The sequence below is a fragment of the Pinus tabuliformis genome, chromosome 2_2 (assembly GCF_031772625.1).
Source record: "Pinus tabuliformis cultivar Carrire ecotype Pingquan chromosome 2_2, CPIR1, whole genome shotgun sequence".
NCBI lineage: Eukaryota > Viridiplantae > Streptophyta > Pinopsida > Pinales > Pinaceae > Pinus > Pinus tabuliformis.
In genome coordinates, this window is record NC_142300.1 from 471,834,462 (window position 1) to 471,858,844 (window position 24,383).

The following is a 24,383-nucleotide window of genomic DNA, read 5'->3' on the forward strand; positions in this document are numbered from 1 at the left end:
CCTCTGAGGTCTTGACCTCCTTGTAACTATATTTTCCTTTTATTAATAGAATTAGCCTTTACTTAGAAAAAAAAAAAACATCCATCTAGGACATAAACGTTTTACTACACAATGATAATTTTCATTTTTAGTGCACTATAAAGTGTAGCCATATAAAAAATGTATGATGGTACCAGAGACAGAGTGCTAAGTCTTTCATACAAGCACTTCCTTCACAAGGAATAATTGGCTTGTATTTAGTGTTTCACATTAAATAATGCATGGAATTAAACAATATCACTACTATTCCACATCAACGCAACACAAATAATAGTGGCACTCAATTTTAGCAAGTTCATGTGCCAATGTGAGCAACTACCACTAGTGCCATAAGTCATTCAATCACATATTTCCACCACCAAGCATATCTACCTATGTTTTTTGGTATCTTTATGTGGATGTGTCAGCCTAATAATATTGATACATATCTTTGATTAGTAAAAATGAATGAGACAAAAAAAAAACACCTTGACCATTTTGTAATTGTCAATGTAGTTATAATCTTGTGGAGTACTAGCAGTAGCATGGCACGTGAAGACATCATCGAAGAGTGTGCATGGTTATACAAAGGGATACATTAGTTGCAATAGCTTTCAAAAAGTGGAAAAAAAGAGAATTTACAAACTCAATTGTGGAAATGTAAATTGAGATGTAGTGAAGAGAATTCTCGACTTCATCGCTAATGTGGATCCATGGTTTCCACAAAAATATTAAATTGAATTAAAGGATGGCACATGGGATTAAAAATGTCAAGAACAAAACATAATCCATTCTAGATGAAGTTTGCAGTAAAATCCAACAATTTGTATGTACGAGATGATGAGACATTTCTAGAGTGCTTACTTGAAGTGTTGAAAACACTATGTGCAATGAAAATGAAAAGCTAGTTTCATATTTTTTTTATCTAAACCTACCATAATTTTCCTTTTGTCTCAATGTATCTATGGAATTATGTTTCAAGGTACATAAATGATATTTTTGAAAAAAAGTGAACTTCGTCATGGTTACTCATGTGATGTTTTGTATCAATGTGTTTATAGTTTAGTAAGCACAACAAATTTATTTTCTTAAATAAATATTTTTAACAAAATTTAAGTATTCTTATTTAAACCTAAAAAAATGTAGTTATATCGCAATGCACCAATGTATTTGTATGTTGAAGGCATAGCATACCATAATATTTTTTTCAAATGCTTTGTTTTACAAAATTGCAACATGACTTGGTATTTTTTTGGTTCAATCCTGTTATGATGTGCCTTGTATCATAATAGTGTCTTGTATCATGACAAATCAGTTCATTAATAATTTTAGTAAGCACTATCGAATAATTTTTTGAAATAAACATCCAATTTGGCTCTTTTAATTTAACTTTAAAGTGGTGCACCTTGTTTAATTTAACTTTAAAGTGGTGCACGTTGTTTAGGGTGTAACTTTTGGGAATTTTTTTCCAACATTATGTTTTACAAAATTCAAACACGGCAATAGAAAACCTTTGTTAAACGTACCTTGCCTATGTCCACAAACAAGGAAAAATGTTTCTACAAAACTATGTTTTCTTGTAATACATGTATCACATTAATGCTATTTATTATCGAAATGCTACCTACACCAACCTAGAGAAACGTGCCTCATAAGATGGACCACATTAATACAAACCGTGCCACTTGACACATGCTATACCATTACTTAACCACAACATTAGAGCATCAATATATTGTTCACGTACCAATGCCTTGCTTAGGTTGTTGGTATATTGACGTGCCACTTTTACTGTACCAAAGCTATTTCTTTTTATATTAGATCGATGTTATAACCATGCTTCAACATTAAAATTTACACCTAAATCTAATGGTGTAAGAATTCTATACGAGGAGATAAACGAAAAATTGAGAATGAGATCACATGGCATTGTTGTCTTGTTGTCTTGGATTTATTGAAGCGATTTAGCTAAAAGTTAAACAGACATGGGAAAACGGCCTTTGTGTTGTCAAAGATATACTGATGACAGAAGGCTCATCAGCTGTTATTTAGGCAAGGAGGTTTGTATATAGTAAAAGAGATGTTCACATGTTTGAACATTTTACTAGTGAAGATGAGAGTGAGAATGACGGTAAACTGTTTTGGGCGAAGAAATGATGCAAAATATTTGAGTGCATTCATTCAAGAATTGCGCAACTTGGATTGGATATCAGCACAGTATCTCACGAAGAGTGGAAGCAGCTCCTCCTAATATTAGAGTACTCCTTAAATTCTTAAAATCTGCAAGGACTGCTGAGGTTTGACGTGAAGACGGGTGCCAAAATGGCTGTTGAAATCTAATTTCAACGCTGCCGTACGCTATCAACCAAAACCGCCAGCAAAACCACAAACCAGGTTAAAGACTTCTCGGACCGCCTTTCTACAGAGAATGGTTTTCGTACACAAGGGCCCGAGAAAATTTGGAGCCGACACGTGTTCAGCCCTTACGTAACGCAACGTCATTTTCTCGGGTGTTAAAGTTGGGCAGCTAACTGACTTCCGATATTGTTGTCAGCCGTTCGATTTGCTTCTTCATCCTCCACCGTCGATCTCCGAAGATGCAGTCAGCCCGCATCAAATCAAGTTACGTGGAGTGTAAGGTTTCAATTTGACCGCCGTGGAGGTAACACTGTGGCCTTTAATGCATTTACGAAGTTTTGGTGAGGCCCCTTTAATATGGGTATGGGCACATACGTATTTATGTTTTTTATATGTTTTATATATTTTTATATATATACGTTGTCACAAAAGTATACGGTGTGGAGTTTTTAGATAGTGCGTGCTGCAGTCTTCATTGGTTGTGTGCCTGCAAGCAAAAGGAAGTTTTATGGGCATGGTTGCTGCGCACGATGTGAGTGCGATTTTTTTTATATGTGTTGCCCATTAAAAACCAGAGGAGCAGCGAAAACCAAGAATGATTGCACAGCAGTGCATATAAAAAAGGTGTGGAGCGCATATGAATGTGTAATGTTATTGTTGCACATGGGAGATATGTAAATTCGCAGCAGCGAAAAGAAGAACCAGAGGATGTATGCACAGCAGTGCACAAATGTCTTTTGTAATGTTTTTGTGAGGCATAGTAAAACAGAGGTGTAAGAAAAACCATGTGTGGTTTTGCAAGTGCATAAAGGAAATGGTGGAGCGATTTTTGTAAGCCTGTGTAAATTTCTTTTACAGCAGTAAACATATGTAAATTTTTAAATTACAGCAGTAAAGTTTTTGTTACAGCAGTGAATGTAAAAATGGGATTTACTGCAGTAAACCCAGCAAAGTAATTTCTCAGGTGAAAACAGAGTTTTGATGGGTGAATGTAAGTTTTGGTAAATCCCTCTCAGCAAAGAGGATGAATGTTGTTTGAGGCTTTATATTTTAATCAATAGAAATATTTTTATGGCTGTGTAATACTCTGTTATGAGTCATTTTGTTTTTAAGAGGTTCCCTGTGCAAAGATCCTGGAACAAAGGAAATAGAGCATTCCTCTGTTGTGTTTATATGTTTGGTTTTGGTATTTCCCCATTGAAAAATACCCAACAGTGGTATCGGAGCTAGTCCAGGCTCTTTGATGGTGACAGAGCTGGTTCAGGCTCTTTAAAAGTGTCAAGGAAGCTGAAGGAAGGTGTGGTTGCAGCACAGAAAGCTTCTCCAGCAGTGTGAATTTTCAGCCAAAGGGATTCAGGTATTTCTCAAGTTTTTGAGTTATTATTGAAGAAACAGTCAGTGATTTAAAAAACACAGTCAAGTATTTGAAGCCTAGATAAGAATGGCAAGGTCAAAGAAGAAAGCCTCCAAGCCTGCTAAAAATGTGTCTCCCTCCTCTATTAAAATAGAAGACAATTTATTTGAATACATTTTGTTTGAAACCCCAAAGTTTGATGGAAACTTTGATGTATGGGAAATAAAGATGAGGGCTTTCCTAATGTCTGAGGGGATTGGAGTCTGGGATTCAGTGATTGATGACAACAAGATGGATGAAGAATCCATGGAGTATGATGCACAAGCAGTAAAACTAATCTTGGATGGACTCCCTGATTCTGTGAAGAAGAATCTAGGAAAATATTCATCAGCAAAGGATATATGGGACAGACTGCATGACCTTCATGCAAAGGGAGCACTGACCATGACAATGAGTCAAGAAGAACCCATCATAGAAGCTGAGAATGAAAAGCTTGACCTCATCAAGCTTCAAGTAAAGGAAAGGGATGAAGAGCTAGCCAAGCTCAAGAAGGAGCTTGACCAATGCAAGAAGAAACATCATGAAGAAGTCATATCTATGACAAATCAGCTGAATGAAGCAAAGAAGCAGGCAGATGCCTTGACAAGTCAACTTGAACAAAGGCACATGAGAGTGAATAAGCTTGTAGAAGAGATTGGACAATACAAGGCAGAGGTCTCCTCCCTTAAGTCCGAACTACAAGATGCCAAGAAGCAGGCACAAGGAGCTGAAAAGAAAATGGAGAGTAGTCAAGCAGAAATCTCCAAAATGAAGATAGATATTATCTCCTTCAAAATAGTAGCAGCTGAAGCTACTCGTAGCAAGGAAGAAACTGAGGGACAACTAGCAAAGAAAAATAATGAATGTGAAAAGTTAGAAGAAGAGATTGTCCTCCTCAGGAAGAAGGTTGAATGGCTGAACAAAATAATGAAGAGCTCTCAAGCTCTGGATGACATGCTCAGCTATCACAGATCTCCATTTGATAAATCAGGACTTGGGTATGTAGCTGAACCCTCAAACAAGGATGAGGATGCTTTAAGCAAAGGAGATGTGAAGAAGCCAGAAAGAGATGGTGAAGCTCCTAGTTCCAGCAAAGGCAAGGAGAAAAATGAAGGCTGCAATAGAAGAGATCCTGCTCCAAGTAGAAATCCAGCTCCAAGAAGAAATGTAGCTGATGTCAAAAAGGCAAGAGGCAATGTTGATCATCAAAGGATCTCAAGGCAACAAGGCTTCAGTAGTACATCAAGGAAACCTCCATCTCCTAGGTACCAAATTTCATTTTATGGTTATTGTTATGCTTGCTCAAACTTTGGTCATATGGCAAAAGACTGTAGAGCATTTCATAAAGATAAATGTTGTGGTCTCCGAAAACCTCCAAGAGACAATTTTAGAAGAAATCATGAAATGTCATTCATGAAAATTGTTGAATGTTTCAAGTGTCATAACATTGGGCATATGGCACGTGACTGTAACTTGACATGGGCTCTTACACAAGCTAGACCCATGCAAAAGAAGAAAGTTACACAAGTATGGAGAAGGAAGGAAAGGCAACCTAAAAACCCCTTGAACTCCCCAGTGGATCTAAATTTGTTTTGAGAAGAGTCTGCCAAAAGAAGACAAGCATACACTAAAGGGGAGCTTGAATTTTTTTTGTTTTGTTTGCTGAACTGTATTAACAGTCATTTGTTGATAGAGGATGTATTGCAGCGCAGCAGTTGCAAATGAAATCTTTGTTAATCCCTCTGAAAGGTAATATGCAGCAGTGATGAAATCAGCAATGTTTTTTCTTTGTGTTTATGCAATATGCACAGAAATGCATAAAGAAGAAAAGGGGACAGCGCTCAAATGTAAACTGCAGCAGCGCAATAAGAAAATTATGCAAAGCAAGAAGACCCTCACAGCAGTGGGAAGACAGAACATAAAACAGCAGTTTGGAAATTTTTTGTTATGGAGCACATGCATTGAAATGCATAGCAATGGAAGGTAGTTTCCTTTTATGAAATGTGAGAGAATATACTCACAGCAGAGTGAGTATAATACACAGCAGATGGAAATGTTTTGTATTGGGAATGAAAATGCAAAACAGTGAGAAGAAAATGAGAAGAAGGAAAAACGCAGCAGAACGTAAATGCCCAGTGGCTGAGAATGCAATGAAATTCTTTCACACAGCAGTAAAAAAAATGTAATGTTTTTTTTGCAATGCAGCATGCAAAGAAATGCATAAAGAAAAACAAGGACAACAGATTTTTAATGCACACTGGATGTATAAGAATGTGTGTGGCAGCAGAAAGCCAAAGGAATTGCACAGTAGTGTATTGTGTAAAAAAAATGAAGACTAAGATTGTGTGAAGCAAGGGTGCATGAGAAAAGGCAGCAGCCTGTGTTATTTTTTTTGTGAAGAATGAAGTGCCAAGAGTATGGGCACACAGCAGTATGATGAAACAAAAGGCAGCGGCAGTGAATATGAAAAATGCAGCAGCAAAAAGTTTTGAACAGCAGCACATGCAATAGAAATTTTCCTTACAGCAGTAAAGGTAAATGTAATGAATTTGTTGTTCATTGAATTGAAATGCAATATATGCAACAGCAGTGAGTGTAAGAAATGTTTACACACAGCAGTGTAAATTTGTAAATTGGGACAGTGTAATTGTTCCAGAAAAGACAAAGTATTTTGTCTTTGAAAAGTGCAGAAGCAGTGCAAATGTAGACACAGCAGTGTGGGGTAGAAACAGTAAAGAAGATGGCACAACAGTGCAGCAAAGAATATGCAGCAGCATAAAAGAACAATGTAATGAGTTTGCACACACAGCAGTGCAATGATTGTTTGTTTTGGAACTGCATTTGAAGCAGTCATTTGGTGAAACCCTCTGTTAAAGAGGAAGGTGCTTTTCAGCACATTGTCATTAGTGAATCCCTCTGTTGAGAGGAAGATGCTTTTCAGCATAGTGTGGTAAATCCCTCTATCAAGAGGATGATGCTTTTCAGCATAGTAACAGGTGAATCCCTCTGTCATGAGGAAGGTGCTCTTAAGCACAGTTTCAGGTTAATCCCTCTATTAAGAGGAAGACAACTTTGTTTGTTTATGAACTGCATCAGAAGCAGTTGGGGAATCCCTCCATGTGAGGAAGTGTTTGGGTAAGATTGAATGCCCAGCTGTTGAAATTAAAGGGGAGTGTTGAAATCTAATTTCAACGCTGCCGTACGCTATCAACCAAAACCGCCAGCAAAACCACAAACCAGGTTAAAGACTTCTCGGACCGCCTTCCTGCAGAGAATGGTTTTCGTACACAAGGGCCCGAGAAAATTTGGAGCCGACACGTGGTTCAGCCCTTACGTAACGCAACGTCATTTTCTCGGGTGTTAAAGTTGGGCAGCTAACTGACTTCCGATATTGTTGTCAGCTGTTCGATTTGCTTCTTCATCCTCCACCGTCGATCTCCGAAGATGCAGTCAGCCCGCATCAAATCAAGTTACGTGGAGTGTAAGGTTTCAGTTTGACCGCCGTGGAGGTAACACTGTGGCCTTTAATGCATTTACGAAGTTTTGGTGAGGCCCCTTTAATATGGGTATGGGCACATACGTATTTATGTTTTTTATATGTTTTATATATTTTTATATATATACGTTGTCACAAAAGTATACGGTGTGGAGTTTTTAGATAGTGCGTGCTGTAGTCTTCATTGGTTGTGTGCCTGCAAGCAAAAGGAAGTTTTATGGGCATGGTTGCTGCGCACGATGTGAGTGCGATTTTTTTTATATGTGTTGCCCATTAAAAACCAGAGGAGCAGCGAAAACCAAGAATGATTGCACAGCAGTGCATATAAAAAAGGTGTGGAGCGCATATGAATGTGTAATGTTATTGTTGCACATGGGAGATATGTAAGTTCGCAGCAGTGAAAAGAAGAACCAGAGGATGTATGCACAACAGTGCACAAATGTCTTTTGTAATGTTTTTGTGAGGCATAGTAAAACAGAGGTGTAAGAAAAACCATGTGTGGTTTTGCAAGTGCATAAAGGAAATGGTGGAGCGATTTTTGTAAGCCTGTGTAAATTTCTTTTACAGCAGTAAACATATGTAAATTTTTAAATTACAGCAGTAAAGTTTTTGTTACAGCAGTGAATGTAAAAATGGGATTTACTGCAGTAAACCCAGCACAGTAATTTCTCAGGTGAAAACAGAGTTTTGATGGGTGAATGTAAGTTTTGGTAAATCCCTCTCAGCAAAGAGGATGAATGTTGTTTGAGGCTTTATATTTTAATCAATAGAAATATTTTTATGGCTATGTAATACTCTGTTATGAGTCATTTTGTTTTTAAGAGGTTCCCTGTGCAAAGATCCTGGAACAAAAGAAACAGAGCATTCCTCTGTTGTGTTTATATGTTTGGTTTTGGTATTTCCCCATTGAAAAATACCCAACAATGGCCGATCAGTTTTTCGCCTACACATTTCCTGTATTCTCTTGCTAGGATTATGATAGCAGTTTTTGATTGTAAGAACATTGTGATAGCATGCATTTTACTTTTGGAGTTGTTTTTAATGCGGTTTTTTGGAAGTTTTTTCAGTAGGTTTTTCCGGTCAAAATTTTCGAGAATTCAAGTAATAATTTATTGAAATCACAAGTTTGATAGGTAATCCCTTTACAATCAAAGTTCCCTGGGGTTTTTGAGGGAGATGAATCCAATATGTAGTTAAAAAACCAGTTTGAATAACACAAAACAAGATTTCACTTCAAATTTTTCCCCCTAATTTTAACATTGAATCTCCAAAAAATCGCACTAAAAACGACTCCTCCTACCTTTTATTTTTTATTTCCATTTTAATTTATGTTCTTTAATGAAATGCCTTTCTTAAGAAATATGTCGGGTCTTAATTTCAATAAATTATGTCATGCCTTTAATGGTGCCTTTATTATGTACGTTGAATTCGAATTGATGATAAATAATCGAGATGTCGTCATAATCTTAATCCAGATGTCGTCATAATCTTAAATGTATTTCTATGAATAGAAAATTCATTAAATTTTATATTCCTTGGCGGAACAACGCCCATGTTGCTATTTTTCCGCCTAGAAGGTAATGAGTGGAAGTATAGATATTTATGCAGCTGAAACATTCTAACGAACTTAGAGATTTTAACTTTGTTCCCAAGATGAATATATTTCAGTAATTGTTCTTCGCATTTCTGTTGTTATTATCGATATGATGCTCCTATACTTTCCCTATGTTTTTAGATTTTCATGTTCACTGAGAAGAATAGATTCGCAAAATAAATGGTCCATCACACATTATGTACTATATCAACATACCATATATAGAGAGACTAATGAGGATTTAGTGTTCATTTTTTTTTTTTTTGGTGTAAATAAGCTTTTGTATTAACAAGTAAAACATATATTACAAAACTTCTGCCGAGGCAGATTGCTGGCTGCATGGCAAGCCTTACTCAGGAGCAACAGAGTGAAAAGGGAAGAGAGAGCTAAAGAAGACATAGAGAGAAACTAGAGCTGTCTACAATAACACCACACAGGGTGACTTGATCCCAAAAAACTGAATGTCACCTAACTGGAAAAACACAGTAACAAAAAATATAGCAGAGTCCCGCAAGGGGACAGGGGAGACTAATCATGGTTGTTGGGAGGGGTTGCATGCGCCTCTTTGTGCCTGGGGGCCTGGGCCTGGTGGATGCACGACGGTCCTCCCTTCGGCGGATCAGTGAGCTTGCTATCCTTCTCAATGGATTTCTGGAGGAGCTTGATCAGAACCGAGAGTTTTTTGCTGACGGAATCCATCTCCTGATGCAGAGCGCAGAGTTTGAATTCGCTGCTTTCGACCACAGCTCGGTGTTCCTTTGTCATCTGGGCTGCGAACTGTTGGAGGGTGCGAAGTTGCTCTGCCTGCTCCCCTTGAACATCCATGGCTTTTGCTACGATGGTATTTATCCTCCATGCTTCGGCTTGAGTGCGGGCAAATTGAGTTGCTCTGGTGCTGGGTGTACCAGGGTCCTGCAACCAATCCACTTCCTGGCTGAGCTGGTGATCCGAGAGCTTTGCTTCCTCTTCTTGAGCAGAGGCCTCCAAGTCTATAATTTTTCTCTTATTCCTCTGAGAAGTTCTCCGCTCAAACAATTCTCGGGCCGTCTGCAGGTCTTTGTTTGCCGATTGATTTCGGCTGCTATTGCCCGCCATTGGAAAACTTTCGTGACTGATACCCTCCTGTATGCAAATGGGAAAGTTGATACTCTGCCTTCTGTGCGCATGAAACATGATGCTCCAATGGAGAGCAGGAGTAAATATATAGAAATTGGCGGGGAGGTTTCGGGCTGGGGAGTGGATCGCGGTGTGATCCTTGCCTGTCTGATCGCCATAAATGTTATTGTGCGAAAAATTGGAGGGGTTTTCCATTGATTGGGAATGTTTGCCTTCGCCGCCTCCTGCACGATCTTGAGAGTGCCACGTGTCCCTCCGTCCCGTGCTTCTGCGTCGGGCTATGTCATCCTGGATCATGTTTCTGTACAAATCCCTGTAACCTGCTATATTCATGAATGCCCTTAACCGGCTTGTCCTGCGGTAGTTGTTAGGAGTTGATGGCCCCAGTCCCGTCGGCCTATCCATGTACCTGTGTAAGATCATTTAAACGGAATGCTGACCTGCCCTTTCCGCAGCGACTAAATCTAAGCGAGCGAGTTGAGAGCATCGGTCTTTTAAATGATGATTTTCCACCATTTGCCAACAGCTGTCCACCATTTCAGCTGGGTCTTCGATTCCATGGTTAGCCAAGTGGTCGGCAACTGAATTTGCCTTTCTCCTTACTGCTTGGAAGACGAGGCCTTTCATTCTTTCAAGCAAATTCCCAATATTTTCTGTGACCATGGATAGGTGCCAGTGCTTCGTTACTTTGCTTATTGGAGTGCCCCTGTAAATTTTCTTGGCCACTGCTATGGCTATCTCAGAGTCGCCCTCAATTATTGCGTTTTCTGTGTGGTTTCTGTGAAGGATTTTTAACCCCTTTTCCATTGCTGCGAATTCCATTTCGTTGTTGGTACCCTCACCCAGAGCTGTGCTGTAGATATGTAGAATTTCGCCTGAATGGTTTCGGATTATGCCTCCTATACCAGCTGGGCCCGGGTTTCCTTTCGAGGCTCATTCGAAATTTAACTTCAGAAAACCTGCAGGGGGCCGAGTCCATCCTGTTACCATGTTGTTAATGTTCTTATGTTTGGCCTGGAGGACGAGACTTTGGCCGGTGCAAATGTTGAAAGCGTTTAGGATTCGTTGTTCCTCGGGAGAGATTCGCCTGGCTGGGTCGGCTTTACTTTTAACCAGAATTAATTAGCAGATGTTCTGGAATAAGGTAATTCTCAAATGTTCCATATTCCTGTGCTCGCTTTGAAAAATCCTTCTGTTTCTTTCTTTCCACAGAGTCCAAGTTATGAAACCTGGTAGAGCTTTCCAGATGTCGTTGATTTGAGGGTTTTCAGAAAAATTGCTTGGCCAATTGTTAATAGTGTTGTGTATGGAGTCTAAATCTTTGTTGTTTTGCTGCATAATTGCTTCTATCTCTTGCCAAATGAGGTTCGCCCACTCGCATGTATTGAATAAGTGGTTCATTGTTTCAGCAGCTTGGTTGCACATAGGGCAAAATGAAGGGCCTTCAAAACCCTTTTTCTGCAAGTTTTCCCAAGTTAGGGTCTTTCGCCGCATGAGAAGCCAAAGAAAAGTTTGAATTTTTGGCCAGAAGAGGGGGTCCCAAACCTTGATGTACCAAGATACGTCCTCCCTCTGTTCTGTGAATTCCATCTGCCTTCGGGCTTCTTTGAGATTGAAGTTGCCATTGCCCTTCAGCCCCCATCTCAATTTGTCCTCATCTGTGGTTATTCTGATTTTCCTTTTGTTTAGGATTAGAAGCAGGTTTTGAAGGTTAATATTTTCTTCATTAGGGTTTGTTGCGGCTGGGAGGGCCCATTCTCTGCATTCCTGATCATGGCTATCAGGGTTCCAGTAATGATGGACGGAGTGCTTTCCATTGTTCTGACAGTTAATTTTGTACTCTGCAAGATCTGGGTTTTCAAGCTTTGGGTGCTGCTGCCAGGAGTCTTCCTAGAAGAGGGCAGAGTGCCCATTCCTGATCTCCCAAAAACTGTGTTCTTGGATTAGATTTTTATTCTTTTTTGCCAAATTCCAAATTGGGGAACCTTCTGGCAAAGCCTGAAGACTTATGAGGTCTTGGTCTCTGCAGTTGGGAGTGTATTTCTCTTTCCAATGTCTGGCCCAGGGGAGGTTAGTCTCCTTCAGCCAACGCCACCACAGCTTCGCTCCACCAGTATTGTTGCTAGTGTCGGGGTCGATTAGGTTTAAACCTCCAGCTAGTTTTGATTTACAGACCTTGTCCCAGGCCACGAGAGCCCATTTCCTTTTCTCTGCGTTGCCACTCCATAGGAATGATCTTTGAATGGATCTGATTTTCTGCAGAATTGCTTTAGGCGCCGGGAGGATAGAAAGCATATATTGAGGTATGGCCTGAAGAATAGCTTTTGTTAAAACTAGGCGTCCCGCAAAATTTAGTGCCCTGTGAGTCCAATGCTTGCATCTTTTTTCCATGTTTGCTATGAGCCTTTCCCAGTGAAGCTTTTGCCAAGGCTTAGTGGTGAGCGGAGCTCCCAAATACTTCGATGGAAGAGAACCTTTGCGAAAGCCTAGGATGCTGGTAAGATGGTTCTGTATTGAAACATGAGTATTAAAGAAAAATATAGTCGATTTGGAGTGGTTTATGTCCATACCTGATGCTCTGCTGAATTTAGATAAGATGGATTTGAAAGCCTTGGCATCTTTGATCGTTGGAGAGCCATGCAGCATGGTATCATCGGCAAACTGCTGATGGGTGGTTGCAGGGGTGGAGGGGAAGGGGCGCAATCCATTGATTTTTCCTTCCACTTTGGCTTTGTGAATATATCTGCTGAGCCCTTCCATGACTATCACAAACAGGAAGGGAGACAGGGGGTCTCCTTGCCTTATGCCGCGGGTAGGAGAGAAGGGGGCCGAAGGGGAACCATTAACCAGAATAGAGAAATTTGTTGACTTGACAAGGGCGAGGATCCAGTTGATCCACCGAATGTCGAAACCAAAAGCACTTAAGGTGGCCTCCAGGAATTTCCAATTTACTTTGTCGAAAGCTTTTGAAAGGTCTAATTGAATCATCATACCAGGGATTTTTCTGGATTGTAAAGTATGTATCATCTCCTGAGCCAAGAGGATGTTGTCCAGAATCTGTCTACCTTCCACGAAGCCTGATTGCTCCTCTCAGATGATGTCAGCGAGGATTGGTTTAAGCCTGTTAGCAATGACCTTAGAAATAATTTTATAAATCACATTGCACAGAGCTATGGGGCGGAACTTTTCTGGAGTTCTGGCTTCCTCTTCTTTGGGGATTAGGGCTAGGAATGTAGAGTTTAGGGCTTTAAGAATCAAGCCAGATCGTCTTGAATCTTCAACTACTTCCCATATCTCTGTTCTGACAGTTTTCCAACAAGCTTTGAATAAGTTTATAGTAAAACCATCAGGTCCCGGAGCTTTATCATTTGGCATGTCTTTTACAGCCTCCTCCACCTCCTCCATAGAAATTTTTCTTAACAAAGAGGCATTTTGGGCTGGAGTGATGATTTGGGGTATGGCCTGTGTTATTTCCTCTCTGGCTTCCGAACGATCTTCTTGAGATTCCTGGGCAATTTTCTTAAAGTGGCTGGTAAGCAGCGTTTAGATCTCATTGTGGTTTTGAATGACTTCTCCAGAAGCATTGGTAAGCTTAAGGATTTTATTTGCCCCCCTATAATCCATAGTCGATCTATGGAAGAACTTTGTGTTTTGCTCTCCCTCTTTCAACCATTGGATACGAGACTTCTGCATCCAAAGGATTTCTTCTTGTTGGCAGCGAAGCTGCCATTGCTGCATCAGGATCTTTTCCTGTTCAGTTGAGTCCTCCCTGTTAATCCCTGAAGCCCAGTCTTTATGAATTTGACTTAGGCGGTCTTCTATGTTGTGCTTTTCCTGGAAAATATTACCAAACTCGGTTGTATTCCAATCCTTTATTTTATGTTTGATGTACTTGAGTTTGGACTGAAGTTTAAACATTTTGGTCCCCCTTACATTTCTGGGTTCATCCCACCATTTTTTCACCAGCTCTGGAAAATTTGGGTGAGTTAGCCAGAATTTTTCAAATCTGAAAGGCCTGTTTTTGGGAGTTTCTAAAAAAGCAGCTTCCAGGGCGATGGGCCAGTGGTCTGATCCCCCACTGGGGAGAATATCAGAATCAACGGTTGTTCCTTCCAGTAAGATGTTTTCTGAGATCAGAAAACGATCAAGGCGAGAGGCAATCCTGTTTTCTCCTCCTCTTCGGTTGCTCCAAGTGTAGAGCCCACTTTTTGGGGGGATGTCAACCAATTGGGCGGATTCCATGAAGTCAATGAAGAGTTCTGAGTCTTTGTTCAGACGCCGAAGGCCTCCTTTTTTTTCCAAGAGGGAGGTGATCATGTTGAAATCCCCTCCCATTATGATCTTTGAAGAATTGTATCTTAGCTTTAGCTTCATTAGCGAGTTCAGGAAAGAAATTTTATCTTCTATACGCTGAGGCCCATAGACATTTATACAGAGGTAGGTTTCAGAGTTACCTGTTAATTGGAATTCTGTGGCGATGTATGATCTGGTAGCTTCCATGGAGGTGATTTCTATTACCCTGGAGTCCCAGATGGTTGCAATGCCTCCTTCCCATCCGTGGCTGGCTATGTCTATGTATTTGAAAGTTTTCCCTAGCTTTTTTGTGATATTCTCCAGCTGATCAGTGGCACATTTCGTTTCTTGAATGAGCATAATATCTGGCTTTTCCTGTTGTAGCTTCCTCTTTAGAAGACGTTGTTTGACGTGGCTGTTAAGCCCTCTTATATTCCAGGAGATGATTTTCATTGATAATGATGAGGTTATTGGGAGGACAGGAAGGCATGTAAATCCTTCATTTTGCCTGAATTGATCAGAAAGATACCCAGATCATGGAGAACTTCTCCATTCGTCCTTCGGCCTCTTTTCTTATTTTTCTTCCGTCCTAGAGAATGAAGAAAAAGATTTTTGGGTTGGTTACCTGTGCCTTTCATGATTCCTAATCTTTTCTTTTGCTTGTCTAGCACCGCTTGTTGTCTTGCTATGAAGAGGTCGCTGATCTTCTTTATTTCTTCCTCTGGGATATTTTCCAGTCCTTGTGTTCTCCAGTGCTTTTCCATATCTGACAGGTTTACCCCTTCTTTTCCTAGGACTTCATTGAGTTCCAGGTCTTCACTTCCCCCATCGCTTGTTAGCATGTCTGTGTCTTCATCTCGGTCATCTGCTACTTCATGCGAGTGTATTGCTGTGTATTCAGTGGTTTCCTCTGCATCTGTTGCTCTGTAGTCTGTCTTATTTTTTGGAGGAGCTTCTGGAAGCCCTGTCTCTTTATTGTGCCCTTCCGAGTCTGCTTCTGAGTCTAGAATGCTGAAGGGGTTAAGAGTTATGCTGGGATCTATCACTGCTTTGCTTACTTTTTTCCTGTAGGTCCTTTGTCGTGATTTTGGTTTTTTAAAAACCTCCTGGTTCTTAGCTGGCTGCTCAGGCTTGGCTTCTTCCACTGGTTTGATTAATGGGCATTCCCTTACAAGGTGACCGTGTTCATGGCATTTCCTACAGCGGAAGGGGATCTGTTCGTAGTCTATAGCTTGAAAGTAATCTTCGTCTCTGAACTCTAGCCACAGTCCGTCATGTAGGGCACCTGAAACATCCATTTCAACGCAGATCCTGGCACACGAAGTATATTTCCTTTGAATCGTTGCCTCAAAGGCTTTAATGAAGGTACCAAGTCGGTCTCCTATGCGCTTTAGAGTTGCTAGGCCCCAGTAATCTATAGGTAAAGAGAAGAGGCGAATCCATACAGGGACTTGGGTGAAGGTTTCCTTTTCAGGAACGAAGTTTGCCTTCCAAGGCCTCATGTAGAGGCCAGCTGATGAAAGGAAATAAGGCCCGCCATCAAAGCTTTGGCTCCGAGATGAAGTCTTACATCACCTTTTGGCCACCAGTGTTGCTTGATCCATTGGCATAGAGCTCTTTCTGATGGCCACAGACCCATAAATTTACAAATGATTGCATGCTCCATCATGTGGTCTCTGTAGGCCTGAATGTCTGGATCTGTGAAGACCACTCTAAGGGCTTCCTTCTTTTTGGGCTTGCAGGCTCCTTGCAGGGTATTTTTAGGGCTGAGGTTGGAAGCTTCCAGTTTATCCTCGTTATCTATGGGGCGTTTTCCCTCCCTGAGTTCCTTTTCCTCATCCGAGGGGGCGATTATTGGGTCAGAGCTGTTTTGGCCTGCTTTCGGTGTGTGCCCGTGTTTCTCCTGTCTGTTGCTGACTTTTCCTGGCATTTATGATCCGTGATTTGGATCTTTTTTCCCCTGGGTTACTCTGCCGCTACTTGTCCCAGAGCTGTCTTTTCAAGCTTCATACCCAGAGATATTGAAACCCTCGTGAGTTTTGAGTTTCTGCATGACTATTTCCCTGTAAGATGGGGTCCCAGTGGACCCCTCGTCTGCCATATGTCGGGCCAGAACCTGGCCTCTGAGAAGAAGATCAGTTAATCGATCTTTGTGCACTGCCAGAACTTTTGGTGAAAACTGTTCAGAGAACAGTGCTAAACCCTAGGTGCAAGGTTTCTCCATCGCTACCGACCTCACTGTATACAATACATAATATCAATAACATATCATTTTATTTTAAAAAAAACGAAATTCTGCCAATTTTTTCCACAATAGTGTCAAAATTTACATCTTTATTGAACAAATATTTTTGCCCCCATTTGATTTTAAATGGAGTGAGCAACTAAATATTTTCTTCTATCATAAGTTCAAGGTGGTTTTCTCTTTGTCAAGTAACATTTGATTTTAAATGGAGTGAGCAACTAAATATTTTCTTCATCATAAGTTCAAGGTGGTTTTCTCTTTGTCAAGTAATTTTTACACTAAAGAACAAATAAAAATTTTGTTTTCTTAACTTTGCATAATAAAGTTAAGGAGGGAGGCTGGTCAAATTTATATTAAAGATCAAATTTTCTAATATTATAAATTACAAAATAAAGATGATAATTGCACTTTACACTGTATATGGGTAAAGCATAAATTGATAAACATTTACATGTCAGTTAAATTAATATAGAACTCAAATAAGATGTTGTAGTGTCTTACAAAGTTAAATATAATAAAAAGTATAAACTTTAAATTTTTAATATAGTAATTTTGTTTTTATTAATAAAATTACGAATAATTTTTTACATTAAAAAATTCCATAATATACATATTACATTAAAATGCATATGTAAAAACAATAAGTTAGCATCTATTTTACCTTATAAATTGGAATAATGATTATGTAACCATGTTTAAACTTAATTAATAAGTACATGAAATTAGAATATAACAATATGTTTAATGATTGATATTTATGTCCACTTTGGCATAGATATTATTAACTTATAAATAGGCTTTGTTACAATACTAAAGGCCAATACTATTGCTCAACAATACAACATGCCCAAAAACCATCTCTCATTTCACACTTAAAATATTTTATAAATATTTTATTTGAATTTGAATTTATAACATTTTTTTATTAAATTTAAAATAAAAAGTACTATAATTAATTTTGAGATATATCTACCCCTCTATCACATGAAAATATATAAGATATAAATAGTAGTTATAAATTAAGATTCATATCACCATATAAATTAAAATAATAATTTTGTAACCATATCTAAATTTCATTAATAAACACACAAAAATGTAATACTTACATTATAACAATATTTTCAACCATGGATATTCACCAACACATTACCATGGATATTATTAACTATATCATACAATGAGCTAATACGATGACGCATCTATACCACATTCCCAAAAGCCATCCCTCATTTCATAATCAAAATAATACTTACAATTAACAAGAATTTTAATTATGGATACTCACAGAACTTCACCATGGATATTATTAACCATACCATACCATAGGCCAATAACATGGCTCATCAATACCACATCTCAAAAATTCATCTCTCATTTCACAAACAATATATATATATATATATATATATATATATATATATATATATATATATATATATATATATATATATAATTTTATTATATTTTTTTGCCAAGAGATACTCTCTATCACGCCCCCAATTCTTTTTTCATTTAATTGAGCGGGTGCGGCACCGCCTAAGTTAATAACTTGTTCACCGTTAGTTAACTTTACGAACTACGCCTTCAACAATTCATAATAAACATGAATTCATATTATTAATGTGCGGAAACCATCAACAATATAAGAATAATAACAACTCGACAATAATATAAAAGAAGAGATCTTTTATTATATAATGAGAGTTTACAATGGCCGGGAGCCGCACTCCACCGGCGCTAATAATATAAGTGGGCGCCCGCCCGTGCAAGAGCGCACGGCGGTCTGCCTCAACCATCCACCGAATACAATAATAACAATACAAGTCTAGCGTTGGGCGGGCGGGCGCACCCGTGCACGACCCGTGCCCAAGCCTCAACCTAAACCAAGTATTCACCGTGCGGGTGGGCGCCCGTGCGCACCACCGTTCACCCTACCAACATTCCACACAATATCGTCGCCCGGCTCAGCGGGCACATCTACTTGTGCGAGCTGCAGTAAACTACCTCACACCATCGTGCACACTCAAGTCTTGTGCGAAGATGCTCTGCGAGGAGTTCGTTGTCAAATGAGCGTGCGCCTTCATGTTTATATACGCACATATGGAGGTGTCGCCCTCCATGCGGCTGACCTCCAATCTACAATGAAATCGCCCAACCAATGCGACATCTACCGTCGGCTTGCCCCAACATGTAACTCGCCCCTTGGTCGGCTTGTTGTGTGGCGAGCTGCCTGCTCACCTTATAAGTGGGCGAGCGCCCTCTCACATCCACGCGCACATATACTTGTGCCTCGTCGTTTTGGAGCGCTCGCACATCGACACTTAGTCGTATTTCGCAATGGGAGGGGCGCGCACCTTCGCACAAACATGCAAGGCGTTACATCCTCCCCGACTGGAAATCATTGTCGTCCCAACAATTCCTGCTCTTCTTCTCAATTTCTTGTCGTACTTCTCGATCTTGTTCTTCCATCTCCAAAGTGAATCCTCCATTTCCCAACTGTCTTCCTCCAGTGCATCTTTCCATCTGCAAAGAAATTCCCGTCGCATGTGGCAACCAACTCATGTAGTTTTGAGACTCAAAATCTTCTCCAACTCTAGCCCTGGTTTGTCCACAATCCCGGCTGGTCCTCTCGTCGGTTCAACTCTCTCCGGATGGTCTGAATCAAGTCTACATCTCTTCAACTGACTCACATGAAAAACTGGGTGCTTCATGTGCATATGGCGTGGAAGTTCCAACTCGTAAGCAACTTCCCCCACTCTCTTCTTTACTTGGAATGGTCCCTCATACTTCCGTGTCAGTTTGCTCGTCGTCCCCTTGGCTGGCTGAAACTGCTCCTCGGTAATCCTAAGAAACACCATATCTCCCACACTGAAGTGTGCCTCCCGTCTTCCACGATCAACATACTTTTTCATCCTCCTTGCAGCATCATGCAAGCGTAACCGTGCTAACTCCAAGGTCTCCTCCCAAGCCTTCATGAACTTCTTCGCATGAGGACTTCTCAAGAAGCCTCCCGTCACTACGGTATGCGGTGCAACCGGCATCTGCCCATTCACCAACTCAAATGGACTATACCCCGTCGCAGAACTCTTTTGAATATTGTAGCTAAACTGAGCAATATCCAAGAGTTCAGGCCAATTCTTCTGATCAGCCGTCACATAATGTTGCAAGTAGTCCTCTAGCAATGCGTTGATCCTCTCGGTCTGCCCATCTGTCTGTGGATGGTAACTCGAACTCATCAACAACTCTGTCCCGACCAGCTTGAACAATGTGGTCCAAAATCTCCCTGTAAACCGTGGATCTCTATCTGACACAATGCTCAATGGCATTCCCCAATACTTCACTATGTTCTTAAAGAACAACCCCGCAGTTCGCTCAGCTCCACAAGGTACCTTTGTAGGAACAAAGACAGCATACTTGGAAAAACGATCAACCATGACCATTATCCCATTATACCCCTGAACCTGTGGCAACTGAGTGATGAAGTCCATCGAGACACTCATCCATGGCCTCTCTGTAATCGGTAAAGGCTGCAACAGTCCTGCTTGCCTCTGAGTATCTGATTTGTCCTGTTGACAAATGATGCACGTATGTACATACTCCTTTACATCTTCCCGCATCTTCTCCCAAAAGAATCCTCTCTCTAATAATGCCAAAGAATGACGCTGCCCTAGGTGGCCAGCCCACGACGAATCGTGGCACTCCTTCAAAAGGTGCCTCCTGAGCCCAAATGACTTTGGAACATAGAGTCGGTTTCCAAAGAACAAGAACCCATCTCGTAGAAAGAACTTTCGTGTCTTCCCTTCCTTTATCTGCTTCACTATATTCTGCGCCAAAGTATCGGTTTCAACACTTCCCTTAATCTTATTCTGCATCTCTTCTAACATCTCAACTCGACTCCTACTCCTAGTTGCCCGGTCTTCTCCCTCCAATGTTGCAACTTGTCCCTTCCTGCTAAGGGCATCTGCTACCGCATTGTGCCTTCCCGGTCTATACTCGATAGTCATGTCGAATTCTGCCAACAAGCTTGCTTCGCAGAAAGCTTCGGTTGTGATGCAAAATAACTTGCTGCAACGTTGTCAGTCTTGACAACAAACGACTTCCCAATCAGGTAATGCCTCCACACATGAAGACAATGGATGATGGCAGTCATCTCCTTCTCATGGACCGGATACCTTCGTTCTCTATCCTGCAACTTCCGACTCTCATACGCCACCGGATGCCCATCCTGCATAAGAACTCCTCCTATGGCAAAATCTGAAGCATCTGTGTGTACTTCAAACGGTCTCTCGAAGTCAAGCAACTTCAGTATCGGTGTTGTAACCATCCTCTTCTTCAAGTCATCAAATGCCTCTTGACATTTGTTCGTCCAACTCCACCTCTTGTCTTTCTTCAATAAGTTTGTCAGTGCCGATGTCACCTTGGAGTACCCCTCTACAAACTTCTGTTGGTAGTTGGTCATGCCCAAAAGCACCCTCATCTCATGGACATTCTTCGGTTCAACCCAGTCCTCGATCGCCTTCACTCTGCACGGCTCCATCCGTATGTACCCTTGACCAACAATATGCCCAAGGAACGGAATCTCGGTCTGTGCGAACACACACTTAGACTTCTTCAAGAACAATTGATTTGCCCTCAGTGCCTTGAACACCATCGCCAAGTGCTTCTTATGATCCTCCATGTTTTCACTGAACACCACTATATCTTCCAAGTATACTACTACGAACGAATCCAAGTATGGTCGTAGAACATCGTTCATCAAAGTGCAAAACTTAGCAGGAGCATTGCAAAAACCGAATGGCATAACAAGGAACTCAAAGCTACCATACCTTGTTACTATCGCGGTCTTCTTCTCATCTCCTTCAGCTATCTGCACCTGATAATACCCATGCCTCAAGTCCAGCTTGGAAAACACTCGGGCTTTCGCAAGCTTGTCAAAGCAATCAACAGCCAATGGCAAAGGATACCTGTTCCTTACCGTCTGCTTGTTCAATGCACAGTAATCACAGCACATCCGTAGCTCATTCGAATCCTTCTTCCACTGGAACAATATCGGAGCTCCATAAGGGGACCTTGAAGGTCTAATGAAACCTGCCTCAGTTAACTCCTTTAACTGGCATTTCAATTCCTCCAATTCAGGCCCTGACAATCGATAAGGTGCTTTAGCCGGGGGTTGCTTTCCTGGCTCAAGCTCAATGTGATGGTCTACTGTACGCCTTGGTGGAAGTTTCTTCGGAAGCTCATCAGGCATCAAATCTGCATACTTGGTAAGCACATCAGATATCTCAGCTGGAACAGGCGTCCCCACTCCATCACCTTCGACATCCTTGAACATCACCGCATATGTCTCCATATCTAAATCCTTCATAGCCTTCTCCAAACTCAGTTCCGAAACATGTTGCACCTTGACTTCCCTCCTTTGCCTATGAGTGGGCAAAGTCCAAGTTTGTGACTGTCCGACCAGCACCACCTCATCACAGAAGGGGACAACAATAGCCTTGTTTCCCTTCAAGAAATCATGTCCGAGTATCACATCAAAGTCATTCATCTCCATCATCGTGAAGTCCAACTGACCTTTCCAGTCTTTTATCTGCACAGGTACTTCGTGTACCAAACCCGCCACTTTAGCTCTAGAGTTCACTGCCTTGACTTCCATGTTCGATGGGAAGATCATCAGTCCAACCTCTTTTTCCAACCATGTCGTCATAAAGTTATGAGTGGCCCCCATGTCCACCAGGGCTTGAATGGTCTTGCCATGAACCATCAAGTCCACAAAACCTAGACTGTTCATCCACGATTTCTCCATAACTTTATCTGCATCGGCTTCACCTGTCATGAGCAACCCTGCTCTATCAGGCTTCACCATTTCACCTTCACTTCGTTCAGCAGCTTCAACACCTCGTGAACCTGCTCTGATACCAACTGTCACGCCCCCAATTCTTTTTTCGTTTAATTGAGCGGGTGCGGCACCGCCTAAGTTAATAACTTGTTCACCGTTAGTTAACTTTACGAACTACGCCTTCAACAATTCGTAATAAACATGAATTCATATTATTAATGTGTGGAAACCATCAACAATATAAGAATAATAATAACCCGACAATAATATAAAGGAAGAGATCTTTTATTATATAACGAGAGTTTACAATGGCCGGGAGCCGCGCTCCACCGGCGTTAATAATACAAGTGGGCGCCCGCCTGTGCAAGAGCACATGGCGGTCTGCCTCAACCATCCACCGAATACAATAATAATAATACAAGTCTAGCGTTGGGTGGGCGGGCCCACCCGTGCATGACCCGTGCCCAAGCCTCAACCTAAACCAAGTATTCACCGTGCGGGTGGGCGCCCGTGCGCACCACCGTTCACCCTACCACCATTCCACACAATACCGTCGCCCGGCTCGGCGGGCACATCTACTTGTGCGACCTGCGGTAAACTACCTCACACCTTCGTGCGCACTCAAGTCTTGTGCGAAGATGCTCTGCGAGGAGTTCGTTGTCAAATGAGCGTGCGCCTTCATGTTTATATACGCACATATGGAGGTGTCGCCCTCCATGCGGCCGACCTCCAATCTACAATGAAATCACCCAACCAATGCGCCATCTACCATCGGCTTGCCCCAACATGTAACTCGCCCTTTGGTCAGCTTGTTGTGTGGCGAGCTGCCTGCCCGCCTTATAAGTGGGCGAGCGCCCTCTCACATCCGCGTGCACATATACTTGTGCCTCATCGTTTTGGAGCGCTCGCACATCGACACTTAGTCGTATTTCGCAATGGGAGGGGTGTGCACCTTCGCACAAACCTGCAAGGCGTTACACTCTCTATCCCAGTATGGAAAACATTTTGAATGGGTTAAATTAAATAAAAGTAAAAGACGAAATTATTAATTAAAATATTTGGACTGAGTGAAATTATATAAAAATAAAAATTAAACTAAAAAAATAAAATCAATAATGAAACCAGCCTAGATCCATTTTAACTCCGGATCTATGAAGTTCCTAAAGGGATGAAATTTCTCCAGGTGCAAACCTATTTCAAGTTTTGCTCTTATAAAAGAGGTTTGCACATTGAAAGACTTGATCCCTCTCAATACTTGATAGATCCTAAATTAAAATGGATCAGACTGGTTTTCTTACCATCTGATGCTTAAATTTTTGCTGATAACATATTAAGTTTTGTTTCTTGTGGAAAAAACTCTCTAAAATAAGTATAACAATTTTCTATCTTACCCTTGTCATTTTCACTGGACAAAAAATATTTGTGAATGTTTAAATATTACTGAAAGAAAATAAGAAGATTTCTATATTAGTTTTATTAACCAACTCTATCCTAAAATCATTTTAAAGTTAAAATGTATTTATGAAAATTTACCAATTAGTTGTTTTTGTGCCGTGCTATCTCGTATGGAAGAATACAGCCATGCACTTATGTTTTTTTCGTTAATTTTCTTTTCTAACTCAAAGGCACTAGGATGAAAATTTGCTTAGTTAAGTGTCAAATTCTTCCCTTAGCGTCCATCTTGCATCTTTCCCATCTCCACAACATAGCACCATCCACCAGCTCCCGGGGCAGGACGTGAATATTCCTATTCGGGGGTCTCGTCTTCCATGGCATCACTCGACATGTGTCCTTTTTCCAAGCTCATAGGGTGTGAAATGAAATGAATCACTACAAAAAATATTCGGGTGTGAAACGAGATGAATCACTACGAAAAATATTGGGGTGTGAACGTCATTTTTTTCTAAAACTCATGAGGATTAGTTCAACTTGTATCTTTTTGTGAGTTTCTATAGAACTATGAGGTTTTTGGAACTTTTCCAATCTTCAACAGGCCATAATTTCTTGACGCTTGGGAGATTCAGGTTCGAT